Source organism: Myxine glutinosa, chromosome 6, assembly GCF_964187855.1.
Source record: "Myxine glutinosa chromosome 6, kmMyxGlut1.1, whole genome shotgun sequence".
NCBI classification, from domain to species: Eukaryota; Metazoa; Chordata; class Myxini; order Myxiniformes; family Myxinidae; genus Myxine; species Myxine glutinosa.
In genome coordinates this window covers 5,715,654-5,733,839 of record NC_136266.1, presented here as the reverse complement: position 1 = coordinate 5,733,839, position 18,186 = coordinate 5,715,654, and the positions used below count along the sequence as shown (strand labels likewise).

At 37.1% G+C, this 18,186-nt stretch overlaps 1 protein-coding gene across 1 annotated transcript in view; it reads right to left on the bottom strand.

Moving 5' to 3' along the window:
• The window catches only part of LOC144892559 (P2X purinoceptor 4-like), a 218,736-nt gene that overhangs the window by 174,262 nt on the left and 26,288 nt on the right, over positions 1-18,186 (bottom strand). The gene's annotated exons all lie outside the window — the stretch shown is intronic.

Here is an 18,186-nt window from a genome sequence, read left to right as displayed (position 1 = left end):
ATCACATCAATCACAACCAAACATCACAACAATCACAACCAAACATCACATGAATCACAACCAAGCATCACATCAATCACAACCAAACATCACAACAATCACAACCAAACATCACACGAATCACAACCAAACATCACAACAATCACAACCAAATATCACACCAACCACAACCAAACATCACACCAATCACAACCAAGCATCACACCAATTACAACCAAATATCACACCAATTAAAATGAAACATCACACTAATCACAACCAAACATCAAACTAATCACAACCAAGCATCACACCAACCACAACCAAACATCACACCAATCACAACCAAACATCAAACTAATCACAACCAAGCATCACATCAATCACAACCAAACATCACAACAATCACAACCAAACATCACATGAATCACAACCAAGCATCACATCAATCACAACCAAACATCACAACAATCACAACCAAACATCACACGAATCACAACCAAACATCACAACAATCACAACCAAATATCACACCAACCACAACCAAACATCACACCAATCACAACCAAGCATCACACCAATTACAACCAAATATCACACCAATTAAAATGAAACATCACACTAATCACAACCAAACATCAAACTAATCACAACCAAGCATCACACCAACCACAACCAAACATCACACCAATCACAACCAAACATCAAACTAATCACAACCAAGCATCAAACTAATCACAACCAAGCATCACATCAATCACAACCAAACATCACAACAATCACAACCAAACATCACATGAATCACAACCAAGCATCACATCAATTACAACCAAACATCACAACAATCACAACCAAACATCACACGAATCACAACCAAACATCAAACTAATCACAACCAAGCATCACATCAATCACAACCAAACATCACAACAATCACAACCAAACATCACATGAATCACAACCAAGCATCACATCAATCACAACCAAACATCACAACAATCACAACCAAACATCACACGAATCACAACCAAACATCAAACTAATCACAACCAAGCATCACATCAATCACAACCAAACATCACAACAATCACAACCAAACATCACATGAATCACAACCAAGCATCACATCAATTACAACCAAACATCACAACAATCACACCCAAACATCACACGAATCACAACCAAACATCAAACTAATCACAACCAAGCATCACATCAATCACAACCAAACATCACAACAATCACAACCAAACATCACATGAATCACAACCAAGCATCACATCAATCACAACCAAACATCACATGAATCACAACCAAATATCACATCAATCACAACCAAACATCACAACAATCACAACCAAACATCACAACAATCACAACCAAACATCACATCAATTACAACCAAACATCACAACAATCACAACCAAACATCACACGAATCACAACCAAACATCAAACTAATCACAACCAAGCATCACATCAATCACAACCAAACATCACAACAATCACAACCAAACATCACATGAATCACAACCAAGCATCACATCAATCACAACCAAACATCACAACAATCACAACCAAACATCACACGAATCACAACCAAACATCACAACAATCACAACCAAACATCACAACAATCACAACCAAATATCACACCAATCACAACCAAACATCACAACAATCACAACCAAACATCACACGAATCACAACCAAACATCACATCAATCACAACCAAACATCACAACAATCACAACCAAACATCACAACAATCACAACCAAACATCACAACAATCACAACCAAACATCACAACAATCACAACCAAACATCACATCAATCACAATCAAACATCACAACAATCACAACCAAACATCACATCAATCACAACCAAACATCACAACAATCACAACCAAACATCACATCAATCACAACCAAACATCACAACAATCACAACCAAACATCACAACAATCACAACCAAACATCACATCAATCACAACCAAACATCACAACAATCACAACCAAACATCACATGAATCACAACCAAGCATCACATCAATCACAACCAAACATCACAACAATCACAACCAAACATCACACGAATCACAACCAAACATCACAACAATCACAACCAAACATCACAACAATCACAACCAAATATCACACCAATCACAACCAAACATCACAACAATCACAACCAAACATCACACGAATCACAACCAAACATCACATCAATCACAACCAAACATCACAACAATCACAACCAAACATCACAACAATCACAACCAAACATCACAACAATCACAACCAAACATCACAACAATCACAACCAAACATCACATCAATCACAATCAAACATCACAACAATCACAACCAAACATCACATCAATCACAACCAAACATCACAACAATCACAACCAAACATCACATCAATCACAACCAAACATCACAACAATCACAACCAAACATCACAACAATCACAACCAAACATCACATCAATCACAACCAAACATCACATCAATCACAACCAAACATCACAACAATCACAACCAAACATCACATCAATCACAACCAAACATCACAACAATCACAACCAAACATCACACGAATCACAACCAAACATCACATCAATCACAACCAAACATCACAACAATCACAACCAAACATCACATCAATCACAACCAAACATCACATCAATCACAACCAAACATCACATCAATCACAACCAAACATCACATCAATCACAACCAAGCATCACATCAATCACAACCAAACATCACAACAATCACAACCAAACATCACACGAATCACAACCAAACATCACAACAATCACAACCAAACATCACATGAATCACAACCAAGCATCACATCAATTACAACCAAACATCACAACAATCACAACCAAACATCACACGAATCACAACCAAACATCAAACTAATCACAACCAAGCATCACATCAATCACAACCAAACATCACAACAATCACAACCAAACATCACATGAATCACAACCAAGCATCACATCAATCACAACCAAACATCACAACAATCACAACCAAATATCACAACAATCACAACCAAACATCACATCAATCACAACCAAACATCACATCAATCACAACCAAGCATCACATCAATCACAACCAAACATCACAACAATCACAACCAAACATCACAACAATCACAACCAAACATCACATCAATCACAACCAAACATCACAACAATCACAACCAAACATCACAACAATCACAACCAAACATCACATCAATCACAACCAAACATCACAACAATCACAACCAAACATCACATCAATCACAACCAAACATCACAACAATCACAACCAAACATCACACGAATCACAACCAAGCATCACATCAATCACAACCAAACATCACAACAATCACAACCAAACATCACACGAATCACAACCAAACATCACAACAATCACAACCAAACATCACAACAATCACAACCAAATATCACATCAATCACAACCAAACATCACAACAATCACAACCAAACATCACACGAATCACAACCAAGCATCACATCAATCACAACCAAACATCACAACAATCACAACCAAATATCACACCAATCACAACCAAACATCACACCAATCACAACCAAGCATCACACCAATTACAACCAAATATCACACCAATTAAAATGAAACATCACACTAATCAAACCCAAACATCAAACTAATCACAACCAAGCATCACACCTACCACAACCAAACATCACACCAATCACAACCAAACATCACACGAATCACAACCAAGCATCACATCAATCACAACCAAACATCACAACAATCACAACCAAGCATCACACCAACCACAACCAAACATCACACGAATCACAACCAAACATCACACGAATCACAACCAAGCATCACATCAATCACAACCAAACATCACAACAATCACAACCAAATATCACACCAATCACAACCAAACATCACAACAATCACAACCAAACATCACACGAATCACAACCAAGCATCACATCAATCACAACCAAACATCACAACAATCACAACCAAATATCACACCAATCACAACCAAACATCACACCAATCACAACCAAGCATCACACCAATTACAACCAAATATCACACCAATTAAAATGAAACATCACACTAATCACAACCAAACATCAAACTAATCACAACCAAACATCACACCAACCACAACCAAACATCAAACTAATCACAACCAAGCATCACACCAACCACAACCAAACATCAAACTAATCACAACCAAACATCAAACTAATCACAACCAAACATCACACCAACCACAACCAAACATCAAACTAATCACAACCAAGCATCACACCAACCACAACCAAACATCAAACTAATCACAACCAAGCATCACACCAACCACAACCAAACATCACACCAATCACAACCAAACATCACACCAATTACAATGAAACATCACACCAATTACAACCAAACATCACACCAATCACAACCAAACATCACACCAATTACAATGAAACATCACACCAATCACACCCAAACATCACACCAATCACAACCAAATATCACACCAATTACAATGAAACATCACACTAATCACAACCAAACATCACACCAATTACAACCAAACATCACACCAATTACAATGAAACATCAAACTAATCACAACCAAACATCCATCACACCAATCACCACCAAACATCACACCAACCACAACCAAGCATCAAACTAATCACAACCAAACATCACACCAATTACAACCAAACATCACACCAATTACAATGAAACATCAAACTAATCACAACCAAACATCACACCAATCACCACCAAACATCACACCAATCACAACCAAACATCAAACTAATCACAACCAAACATCACACCAATTACAATGAAACATCAAACTAATCACAACCAAACATCACACCAATCACCACCAAACATCACACCAATCACAACCAAACATCAAACTAATCACAACCAAACATCACACCAATTACAATGAAACATCAAACTAATCACAACCAAACATCACACCAATCACCACCAAACATCACACCAATCACAACCAAACATCACACCAATCACCACCAAACATCACACCAATCACAACCAAACATCAAACTAATCACAACCAAACATCACACCAATCACCACCAAACATCACACCAATCACAACCAAACATCACACCAATCACCACCAAACATCACACCAATCACAACCAAACATCAAACTAATCACAACCAAACATCACACCAATCACCACCAAACATCACACCAATCACAACCAAACATCACACCAATCACAACCAAACATCAAACTAATCACAACCAAACATCACACCAATTACAATGAAACATCAAACTAATCACAACCAAACATCACACCAATCACCACCAAACATCACACCAATCACAACCAAACATCACACCAATCACCACCAAACATCACACCAATCACAACCAAACATCAAACTAATCACAACCAAACATCAAACTAATCACAACCAAACATCACACCAATCACAATGAAACATCAAACTAATCACAACCAAACATCACACCAATCACAACCAAACATCACACCAATCACAACCAAACATCACACCAATCACAACCAAACATCACACCAATCACAACCAAACATCACACCAATCACCACCAAACATCACACCAATCACCACCAAACATCACACCAATCACAACCAAACATCAAACTAATCACAACCAAACATCAAACTAATCACAACCAAACATCACAACAATCACAACCAAACATCACACCAATCACAACCAAACATCACACGAATCACAACCAAACATCAAACTAATCACAACCAAACATCACACCAATCACAACCAAACATCACACCAATCACCACCAAACATCACACCAATCACAACCAAACATCAAACTAATCACAACCAAACATCAAACTAATCACAACCAAACATCACAACAATCACAACCAAACATCACACCAATCACAACCAAACATCACACGAATCACAACCAAACATCACACCAATCACAACCAAACATCAAACTAATCACAACCAAACATCAAACTAATCACAACCAAACATCACAACAATCACAACCAAACATCACACCAATCACAACCAAACATCACACGAATCACAACCAAACATCAAACTAATCACAACCAAACATCACACCAATCACAACCAAACATCACACCAATCACCACCAAACATCACACCAATCACAACCAAACATCAAACTAATCACAACCAAACATCAAACTAATCACAACCAAACATCAAACTAATCACAACCAAACATCACAACAATCACAACCAAACATCACACCAATCACAACCAAACATCACACCAATCACAATGAAACATCAAACTAATCACAACCAAACATCACACCAATCACAACCAAACATCACACCAATCACAACCAAACATCACACCAATCACAACCAAACATCACACCAATCACAACCAAACATCACACCAATTACAATGAAACATCACACCAATCACAACCAAACATCACACCAATCACAACCAAACATCACACCAATCACAACCAAACATCACACCAATCACAACCAAACATCACACCAATCACAATGAAACATCAAACTAATCACAACCAAACATCACACCAATCACAACCAAACATCACACCAATCACAACCAAACATCACACCAATCACAACCAAACATCACACCAATCACAACCAAACATCACACCAATCACCACCAAACATCACACCAATCACCACCAAACATCACACCAATCACAACCAAACATCAAACTAATCACAACCAAACATCAAACTAATCACAACCAAACATCACACCAATCACAACCAAACATCACACCAATCACAACCAAACATCACACCAATCACAACCAAACATCACACCAATCACAACCAAACATCACACCAATCACAACCAAACATCACACCAATCACCACCAAACATCACACCAATCACCACCAAACATCACACCAATCACAATGAAACATCAAACTAATCACAACCAAACATCAAACTAATCACAACCAAACATTAAACTAATCACAACCAAACATCACACCAATCACAACCAAACATCACACCAATCACAACCAAACATCACACCAATCACAACCAAACATCACACCAATCACAACCAAACATCACACCAATCACACCCAAACATCACACCAATTACAATGAAACATCACACCAATCACACCCAAACATCACACCAATTACAATGAAACATCACACCAATTACAATGAAACATCAAACTAATCACAACCAAACATCAAACTAATCACAACCAAACATTAAACTAATCACAACCAAACATCACACCAATCACAATGAAACATCAAACTAATCACAACCAAACATCACACCAATCACAACCAAACATCACACCAATCACAACCAAACATCACACCAATCACAACCAAACATCAAACTAATCACAACCAAACATCACACCAATCACAACCAAACATCACACCAATCACAACCAAACATCACACCAATCACAACCAAACATCACACCAATCACAACCAAACATCACACCAATCACAACCAAACATCACACCAATCACACCCAAACATCACACCAATTACAATGAAACATCACACCAATTACAACCAAACATCACACCAATCACAACCAAACATCACACCAATTACAATGAAACATCAAACTAATCACAACCAAGCATCACACCAACCACAACCAAACATCACACCAATCACAACCAAACATCACACCAATTACAATGAAACATCAAACTAATCACAACCAAGCATCACAACAATCACAACCAAACATCACATGAATCACAACCAAGCATCACATCAATCACAACCAAACATCACACCAACCACAACCAAACATCAAACTAATCACAACCAAACATCACACCAATTACAATGAAACATCAAACTAATCACAACCAAGCATCACAACAATCACAACCAAACATCACATGAATCACAACCAAGCATCACATCAATCACAACCAAGCATCACATCAATCACAACCAAACATCACAACAATCACAACCAAACATCACAACAATCACAACCAAACATCACAACAATTACAACCAAACATCACACCAATTACAATGAAACATCAAACTAATCACAACCAAACATCACATGAATCACAACCAAACATCACATGAATCACAACCAAACATCACATCAATCACAACCAAACATCACAACAATCACAACCAAACATCACATGAATCACAACCAAGCATCACAACAATCACAACCAAACATCACATGAATCACAACCAAGCATCACAACAATCACAACCAAACATCACACCAATCACAACCAAACATCACACCAACCACAACCAAACATCAAACTAATCACAACCAAGCATCACACCAATTACAACCAAACATCACACCAACCACAACCAAACATCACACCAATCACAACCAAACATCACACCAACCACAACCAAACATCAAACTAATCACAACCAAATATCACATCAATCACAACCAAACATCACAACAATCACAACCAAATATCACACCAATCACAACCAAACATCACACCAATCACAACCAAACATCACACCAATCACACCCAAACATCACACCAATCACAACCAAACATCACACCAACCACAACCAAACATCACACCAATCACACCCAAACATCACAACAATCACAACCAAGCATCACACCAATTACAACCAAATATCACACCAATTAAAATGAAACATCACACTAATCACAACCAAGCATCACATCAATCACAACCAAACATCACAACAATCACAACCAAGCATCACACCAACCACAACCAAACATCACACCAATCACAACCAAACATCACACGAATCACAACCAAGCATCACATCAATCACAACCAAACATCACAACAATCACAACCAAGCATCACACCAACCACAACCAAACATCACACCAATCACAACCAAACATCACACGAATCACAACCAAACATCACATCAATCACAACCAAACATCACAACAATCACAACCAAGCATCACACCAACCACAACCAAACATCACACCAATCACAACCAAACATCACACGAATCACAACCAAGCATCACATCAATCACAACCAAACATCACAACAATCACAACCAAGCATCACACCAACCACAACCAAACATCACACCAATCACAACCAAACATCACACGAATCACAACCAAGCATCACATCAATCACAACCAAACATCACACCAACCACAACCAAACATCACACCAACCACAACCAAACATCACACCAATCACAACCAAACATCACACGAATCACAACCAAACATCACACCAATCACAACCAAGCATCACACCAACCACAACCAAACATCACACGAATCACAACCAAACATCACACCAATCACACCCAAACATCACAACAATCACAAGCAAACATCACACCAATCACAACCAAACATCACACCAACCACAATCAAACATCACACCAATCACACCCAAACATCACATTGGTGTGATATTTGGGTGTGATGATGCTAGAACTGTGGACATCATTCTCATTTCTGATACAGCTTTCCAATGAGCTTTCTGAACTCTACAATGTTCAAAGATGAACTACACACAAGCTCGATTCTGTTTCTCTGAGCCCGAGGAATAATCCGTTTCAGAAAAAAACAATTTTCTCCCCATAGTTGATGATCAGTTGTTGTTTTATATTTTACATTTTGCATTTCATGCAAATGTATTTGGCCATTCCATGCTCACAACAATGCTTCTGAATAATTTCCCATAAACGTGGTGTTTAAAATTATCGTGGTAACGTTTGTGTTCCATTTGTTATATATTAAAACTTAATTGGATGAAGAACAAGCAAAATAGAAAGGGTGGAGAACTACAGAGGGAAGGTGTGGGAGGTCTAAATGAATGAAAAGTACTCATCGATCCCGTGGGGAGCCAATGTGCCGATCCGGAAGATAAGGATTTGGTCTTTCCATTGACGACCGTCTGTGCGGCTGTAATGGAGAAATATTTCAGAGGTTGCCACACGACTGAACGAATATCCGGACAGGTTGAAGTGTCCGAAGACCGGCTTGGACAGGTCTGCGATGTCGGCTCGTACATCAAGTGCTCGCGGAAACAATGGGCCAGTCCCTGCCTGGGCTCGCAAATATCTATCTATAATTCCAGTAATCTCTGTGTGTATGTGTGTGTGTATGTGTGTGTGTGTGTATGTGTGTGTGTATGTGTGTGTGTGTGTGTGTATGTGTGTGTGTCTGTGTGTCTGTGACCGCTGTTTCTCGACAACCACGGGTCCGATATACTTGAAACTTGCCAGGTATATTGCTGGGGACCTGAGGATGTGCCTTTTCAAGGTTTCATATTAATCGGAGAAGTAGTTACCGAGCTATGGCGATTTATTTACCAAACTCCGCAAGCCGTTCGCTTTGGACCAAACCATTTCATGTAAATAGAGGGGGGGGATTGTCACCGTACTCGCAAGCCGTTCGCTTTGGCTTTGCGAATGGACCAAACCATTTCATGTAAATAGAGGGGGGGATTGTCACCGTACTCGCAAGCCGTTCGCTTTGGCTTTGCGAATGGACCAAACCATTTCATGGACCAAACCATTTCATGTAAATAGAGGGGGGGGATTGTCACCGTACTCGCAAGCCGTTCGCTTTGGCTTTGCGAATGGACCAAACCATTTCATGTAAATAGAGGGGGGGGGGATTGTCACCGTACTCGCAAGCCGTTCGCTTTGGCTTTGCGAATGGACCAAACCATTTCATGTAAATAGAGGGGGGGATATAATTTTAGATATATATATAGTACGGGCATGCCCTAGTATTTATAAATACAATTTATTTCGGTAATGTGAAAACAAGTTTGTATCTTTGGGTCCGTCATTGGCTGCCTTGTACAACTCGCATGATGAATCCCATCATGATGAATCCCATGATGAATCTCATTATTTTACCATTCCCGAAATCCTTTTTTTTGTTTGTTTTTTGTTTTTTTTGTATACAAGATCGAGGCTCGTGAAAGAGCGAATCCTTTGTGAGAATCCCATAAATAAAGGAATTAGAAATGGAAGGAATCCACCACTCGTACCCCTCATCAAACACATCTTTAAATAGGTTTTGTCGTTTTCATTTTAAGTGATTGATATATATATATATATATATATATATATACATATATATATATATATATATATATATATATCTTTTTTTTTTCTTTTTTTTTTGTAAACAATTTCGAGGCTCGTGTAAGAGCTAACATCAATCACAAAAAAAAACCGACACACAAAACATACAATACAGGGAGCAGAAGACAAGATGGGGAGAGAGAGGGAAGCACACAAGTACAACAGAAGAGAACAGGGACAACGGAAGATCTGTGGAAGGGAGAGGGCTTGGGGGGAGGAGGCATGGAAAGGGGCGTGGGGGGGGGGTGTATAAAAAACACAGACACAACTAGGACTTCCAGGAAAGAAGTCTGAATTTCAAAAAAAGTGGAATTGGGGTGAAATTAGCGGGGGTAGAAAAGATCAAGGTTTTGGATGGGGGAAGATAACAGATGGTGGTGAACAGCTGTTTTAAAGACCTGGAGGGTGGAGTGGGATTGAAGAGAGTGAGGGAGTTTGTTCCAGAGGCGGGAGAAAAGAGGAATGAAGGAGTGAAGGTGAGCAAAGAGTCTTGATTTCGGCAGTTTCACCATAAGAAGGTTACAAGCAGATCTTGTGCGACCTGTAGGAATATTTGGAGGACAGAGCCCAGAGAGGGCTGGGGGGGCAAGGCCGGAGAGGAGTCGGTAGAAGACAGAAAGACCACCAACCTGCCTGCGGTGAGTAAGTGAAAGGCCCTCGGAGTTAGCTTCATCGCGGGAGACTCCAATGATTCTGAAAGCCTTGGTTTCATACTTTCATCAGCGTGAAGCCAAGGTCGGTGTGACACAGGAGCGCGGGCCCAGAGGGGAGAACAGTTTTGATGTTTCCAACTCTTACAACTCCTTTTCTTTGACGAGTGATCATATTCATTCCACATGGTGTTCGGGTTTGGATGCACAAATTCAGTTTTTGAAGCTTACCTTGTTGTCAGTACTTTCGTGGTTTGCTACCATTTTTTAATTAAATATTTGCCTTTTAGATGTCTCAAAAAGCTTGTATATTTATTTTCATTTTTTAATTAAATATTTGCCTTTTCGATGTCTCAAAAAGCTTGTATATTTATTTTCATTCTTTAATTAAATATTTGCCTTTTCGATGTCAAAAAGCTTGTATATTTATTTTCATTTTTTAAATTAAATATTTGCCTTTTCGATGTCTCAAAAAGCTTGTATATTTATTTTCATTTTTTAAATTAAATATTTGCCTTTTAGATGTCTCAAAAAGCTTGTATATTTATTTTCATTCTTTAATTAAATATTTGCCTTTTCGATGTCTCAAAAAGCTTGTATATTTATTTTCATTTTTTAAATTAAATATTTGCCTTTTAGATGTCAAAAAAAGCTTGTATATTTATTTTCATTCTTTAATTAAATATTTGCCTTTTCGATGTCTCAAAAAGCTTGTATATTTATTTTCATTCTTTAATTAAATATTTGCCTTTTCGATGTCTCAAAAAGCTTGTATATTTATTTTCATTTTTTAAATTAAATATTTGCCTTTTCGATGTCTCAAAAAGCTTGTATATTTATTTTCATTTTTTAAATTAAATATTTGCCTTTTCGATGTCTCAAAATAGCTTGTATATTTATTTTCATTTTTAAAATTAAATATTTGCCTTTTAGATGTCAAAAAAAGCTTATATATTTATTTTCATTTTTTAAATTAAATATTTGCCTTTTCGATGTCTCAAAAAGCTTGTATATTTATTCTCATTTTTAAATTAAATATTTGCCTTTTAGATGTCAAAAAAAGCTTGTATATTTATTCTCACTCTTTAATTAAATATTTGCCTTTTCGATGTCAAAAAAAGCTTGTATATTTATTTTCATTTTTTAAATTAAATATTTGCCTTTTAGATGTCTCAAAAAGCTTGTATATTTATTTTCATTTTTTAATTAAATATTTGCCTTTTCGATGTCTCAAAAAGCTTGTATATTTATTTTCATTCTTTAATTAAATATTTGCCTTTTCGATGTCAAAAAGCTTGTATATTTATTTTCATTTTTTAAATTAAATATTTGCCTTTTCGATGTCTCAAAAAGCTTGTATATTTATTTTCATTTTTTAAATTAAATATTTGCCTTTTAGATGTCTCAAAAAGCTTGTATATTTATTTTCATTCTTTAATTAAATATTTGCCTTTTCGATGTCTCAAAAAGCTTGTATATTTATTTTCATTTTTTAAATTAAATATTTGCCTTTTAGATGTCAAAAAAAGCTTGTATATTTATTTTCATTCTTTAATTAAATATTTGCCTTTTCGATGTCTCAAAAAGCTTGTATATTTATTTTCATTCTTTAATTAAATATTTGCCTTTTCGATGTCTCAAAAAGCTTGTATATTTATTTTCATTTTTTAAATTAAATATTTGCCTTTTCGATGTCTCAAAAAGCTTGTATATTTATTTTCATTTTTTAAATTAAATATTTGCCTTTTCGATGTCTCAAAATAGCTTGTATATTTATTTTCATTTTAAAAATTAAATATTTGCCTTTTAGATGTCAAAAAAAGCTTATATATTTATTTTCATTTTTTAAATTAAATATTTGCCTTTTCGATGTCTCAAAAAGCTTGTATATTTATTCTCATTTTTAAATTAAATATTTGCCTTTTAGATGTCAAAAAAAGCTTGTATATTTATTCTCACTCTTTAATTAAATATTTGCCTTTTCGATGTCAAAAAAAGCTTGTATATTTATTTTCATTTTTTAAATTAAATATTTGCCTTTTAGATGTCTCAAAAAGCTTGTATATTTATTTTCATTCTTTAATTAAATATTTGCCTTTTCGATGTCTCAAAAAGCTTGTATATTTATTTTCATTTTTTAAATTAAATATTTGCCTTTTAGATGTCTCAAAAAGCTTGTATATTTATTCTCATTTTTTAGTTAAGACAAATCATTTTTCACTTTGATTAATTTTTAATACCGTCCCTTCTAAAAGCAGACGATAAGTATCAATTTCCTCCGACTCTCCGTCTCTCGATGTATAAAGTAGTATCGGACTCTATTGGACTTTTGATCCCTCCAAGCACTGGAATCAATAGTATAAAGTCTATACAAGCCTTTGAATGTGTCCTTGTCTAAAATAGGCTCCTTATTACTGTGGCTTTCATACACCTTCCGATGAGACATATATAAGCTTCCAGGTAATCGTTTTTATCCCAATCAATTCCCAATTCTGTCTTGTGGGTAAAATGTTCCGTCCAGGGGGACCGAGTTGTTTGACCCGAGCATTACCATTCAGTGCATTTTTATCGATTGCAGTTTGTCCATCCGGTTTATTAAAAAGGAACCATAAGTAACAAGGTATTCCGTGTATGAATAGCCATCACTGTTTAAATTAACACTCTCTTTTCACTAACAATACGTTTAGAGGTTTCTTTGAGTTAACTTTATGTTCAACTTATGTTCCATTAGGGATATCCTCACATTTATACCAAGTAATTTCATCAATAACAAACTTGATTCTTCCCTCTGTTAAATCATTAGCAGAGCATAAATAAACTAGAATGGCACTCAGTAGAGAGCATACCTCCACCAGGTGAACAGTTTCCGTTTTGAATCCTAGAGTAGACCAGAAAATCACAATACAGAATCACATTTAATCAAAATCATCCACCACAACTTTTTGAGATATTCTGCTATTTATCGTTTTTGGCCCTATCTCCCAAAGGTGAAGAATCACTTTTAAAATTCTAGTAGCCGGATCCGGAACGGGATCTTCACCCAAGTCTAATCATTTCTTCCTTGTCACATACGCTACATCTCTGCCAAATTTCGTCCGAATCTGTCCACAACTTTTTGAGATATTTTGTTCACAGACAGACAGACAAACAAACAAACGGACAAACAAGAAGACGTCATGCAGAGCACGATACTTGCAAAATCTAGCCCCTCCCCACCGCACACCCCCTCCCCCCCTCCCCCCCCCCCCCCCCCCCCCCACAAATAGGATGCCATTGATCCATCAAATTGTCCATTTCATCCAGATCAAAATTGAAGATCTTGATCAAAGCTCGGGTTAATAGGATGAATAGTGACGATTTTTCAAATGAAAATGGATGATTTTAGAAGTTTAACCTTGAGTTGACCTTTGGCCTTTTGACCTTAAAAATAGTTGGTTTCCCAATTCAGTGAGGTGCTATGCAAATGCTGTTAAATTTTCAAGTCCATCGGATGAAAATTGGTGGTTTTTCAGATAAAAATTGATGATTTTGGAAGTTTGACCTTGAGTTGACCTTTGACCTCAAAAAGTTGATTTTCCAATTTATTGACTCAATATACAAATGCTGTTCAATTTCCAAGTCAATCGGATTTAAAATGCCGATTTTAGAAATTCGACCTCCAGGTGACCTTTGACCTCAAAATCAATAGGCTTCTCAATTGTGACGACCTCTACAACTTGGTGGAGTTTCATGAAGATCGGTTTACAATTGTGACCTGTAGGGGAGTGACAAACAAACAGACAGAATAACAAACACAACCGCCCAATATATTGCAATATTTTAAAAACTCATTCCAGAAAGTCAGGAGAAAGTATTCAGGGAGATCAATTCGACTAGCAGGTAGAAATAGCAAGGGAGAATAGCAGGTAGAAATATCAAGGGAGAATAGCAGGTAGAAATATCAAGGGAGAATAGCAGGGTAGTAAATATCAAGGGAGAATAGCAGGGTAGTAAATATCAAGGGAGAGCAGCAGGGTAGTAAATATCAAGGGAGAATAGCAGGTAGTAAATATCAAGGGAGAGCAGCAGGGTAGTAAATATCAAGGGAGAATAGCAGGTAGTAAATATCAAGGGAGAGCAGCAGGGTAGTAAATATCAAGGGAGAATAGCAGGTAGTAAATATCAAGGGAGAATAGCAGGGTAGTAAATATCAAGGGAGAATAGCAGGTAGTAAATATCAAGGGAGAATAGCAGGTAGTAAATATCAAGGGAGAATAGCAGGGTAGTAAATATCAAGGGAGAATAGCAGGTAGTAAATATCAAGGGAGAGTAGCAGGTAGTAAATATCAAGGGAGAATAGCAGGTAGTAAATATCAAGGGAGAATAGCAGGTAGTAAATATCAAGGGAGAGTAGCAGGTAGTAAATATCAAGGGAGAGTAGCAGGTAGTAAATATCAAGGGAGAATAGCAGGTAGTAAATATCAAGGGAGAATAGCAGGGTAGTAAATATCAAGGGAGAATAGCAGGTAGTAAATATCAAGGGAGAATAGCAGGTAGTAAATATCAAGGGAGAATAGCAGGTAGTAAATATCAAGGGAGAGTAGCAGGTAGTAAATATCAAGGGAGAGTAGCAGGTAGTAAATATCAAGGGAGAGTAGCAGGTAGTAAATATCAAGGGAGAGTAGCAGGTAGTAAATATCAAGGGAGAGTAGCAGGTGGTAAATATCAAGGGAGAATAGCAGGTAGTAAATATCAAGGGAGAATAGCAGGGTAGTAAATATCAAGGGAGAATAGCAGGTAGTAAATATCAAGGGAGAATAGCAGGTAGTAAATATCAAGGGAGAATAGCAGGTAGTAAATATCAAGGGAGAGTAGCAGGTAGTAAATATCAAGGGAGAGTAGCAGGTAGTAAATATCAAGGGAGAGTAGCAGGTAGTAAATATCAAGGGAGAATAGCAGGTAGTAAATATCAAGGGAGAATAGCAGGGTAGTAAATATCAAGGGAGAATAGCAGGTAGTAAATATCAAGGGAGAATAGCAGGTAGTAAATATCAAGGGAGAGTAGCAGGTGGTAAATATCAAGGGAGAATAGCAGGTAGTAAATATCAAGGGAGAATAGCAGGTAGTAAATATCAAGGGAGAATAGCAGGTAGTAAATATCAAGGGAGAATAGCAGGTAGTAAATATCAAGGGAGAGTAGCAGGTAGTAAATATCAAGGGAGAGTAGCAGGTAGTAAATATCAAGGGAGAATAGCAGGTAGTAAATATCAAGGGAGAATAGCAGGGTAGTAAATATCAAGGGAGAGTAGCAGGGTAGTAAATATCAAGGGAGAGTAGCAGGTAGTAAATATCAAGGGAGAGTAGCAGGTAGTAAATATCAAGGGAGAGTAGCAGGGTAGTAAATATCAAGGGAGAATAGCAGGTAGTAAATATCAAGGGAGAGTAGCAGGTAGTAAATATCAAGGGAGAGTAGCAGGTAGTAAATATCAAGGGAGAATAGCAGGTAGTAAATATCAAGGGAGAGTAGCAGGTAGTAAATATCAAGGGAGAGTAGCAGGTAGTAAATATAAAGGGAGAGTAGCAGGGTAGTAAATATCAAGGGAGAATAGCAGGTAGTAAATATCAAGGGAGAGTAGCAGGTAGTAAATATCAAGGGAGAGTAGCAGGTAGTAAATATCAAGGGAGAATAGCAGGTAGTAAATATCAAGGGAGAATAGCAGGTAGTAAATATCAAGGGAGAGTAGCAGGTAGTAAATATCAAGGGAGAATAGCAGGTAGTAAATATCAAGGGAGAGTAGCAGGTAGTAAATATCAAGGGAGAATAGCAGGTAGTAAATATCAAGGGAGAGTAGCAGGTAGTAAATATCAAGGGAGAGTAGCAGGTAGTAAATATCAAGGGAGAGTAGCAGGTAGTAAATATCAAGGGAGAATAGCAGGTAGTAAATATCAAGGGAGAATAGCAGGTAGTAAATATCAAGGGAGAGTAGCAGGTAGTAAATATCAAGGGAGAGTAGCAGGTAGTAAATATCAAGGGAGAGTAGCAGGTAGTAAATATCAAGGGAGAATAGCAGGGTAGTAAATATCAAGGGAGAGTAGCAGGTAGTAAATATCAAGGGAGAATAGCAGGGTAGTAAATATCAAGGGAGAGTAGCAGGTAGTAAATATCAAGGGAGAATAGCAGGGAGTAAATATCAAGGGAGAGTAGCAGGTAGTAAATATCAAGGGAGAGTAGCAGGTAGTAAATATCAAGGGAGAATAGCAGGTAGTAAATATCAAGGGAGAGTAGCAGGTAGTAAATATCAAGGGAGAATAGCAGGTAGTAAATATCAAGGGAGAGTAGCAGGTAGTAAATATCAAGGGAGAATAGCAGGTAGTAAATATCAAGGG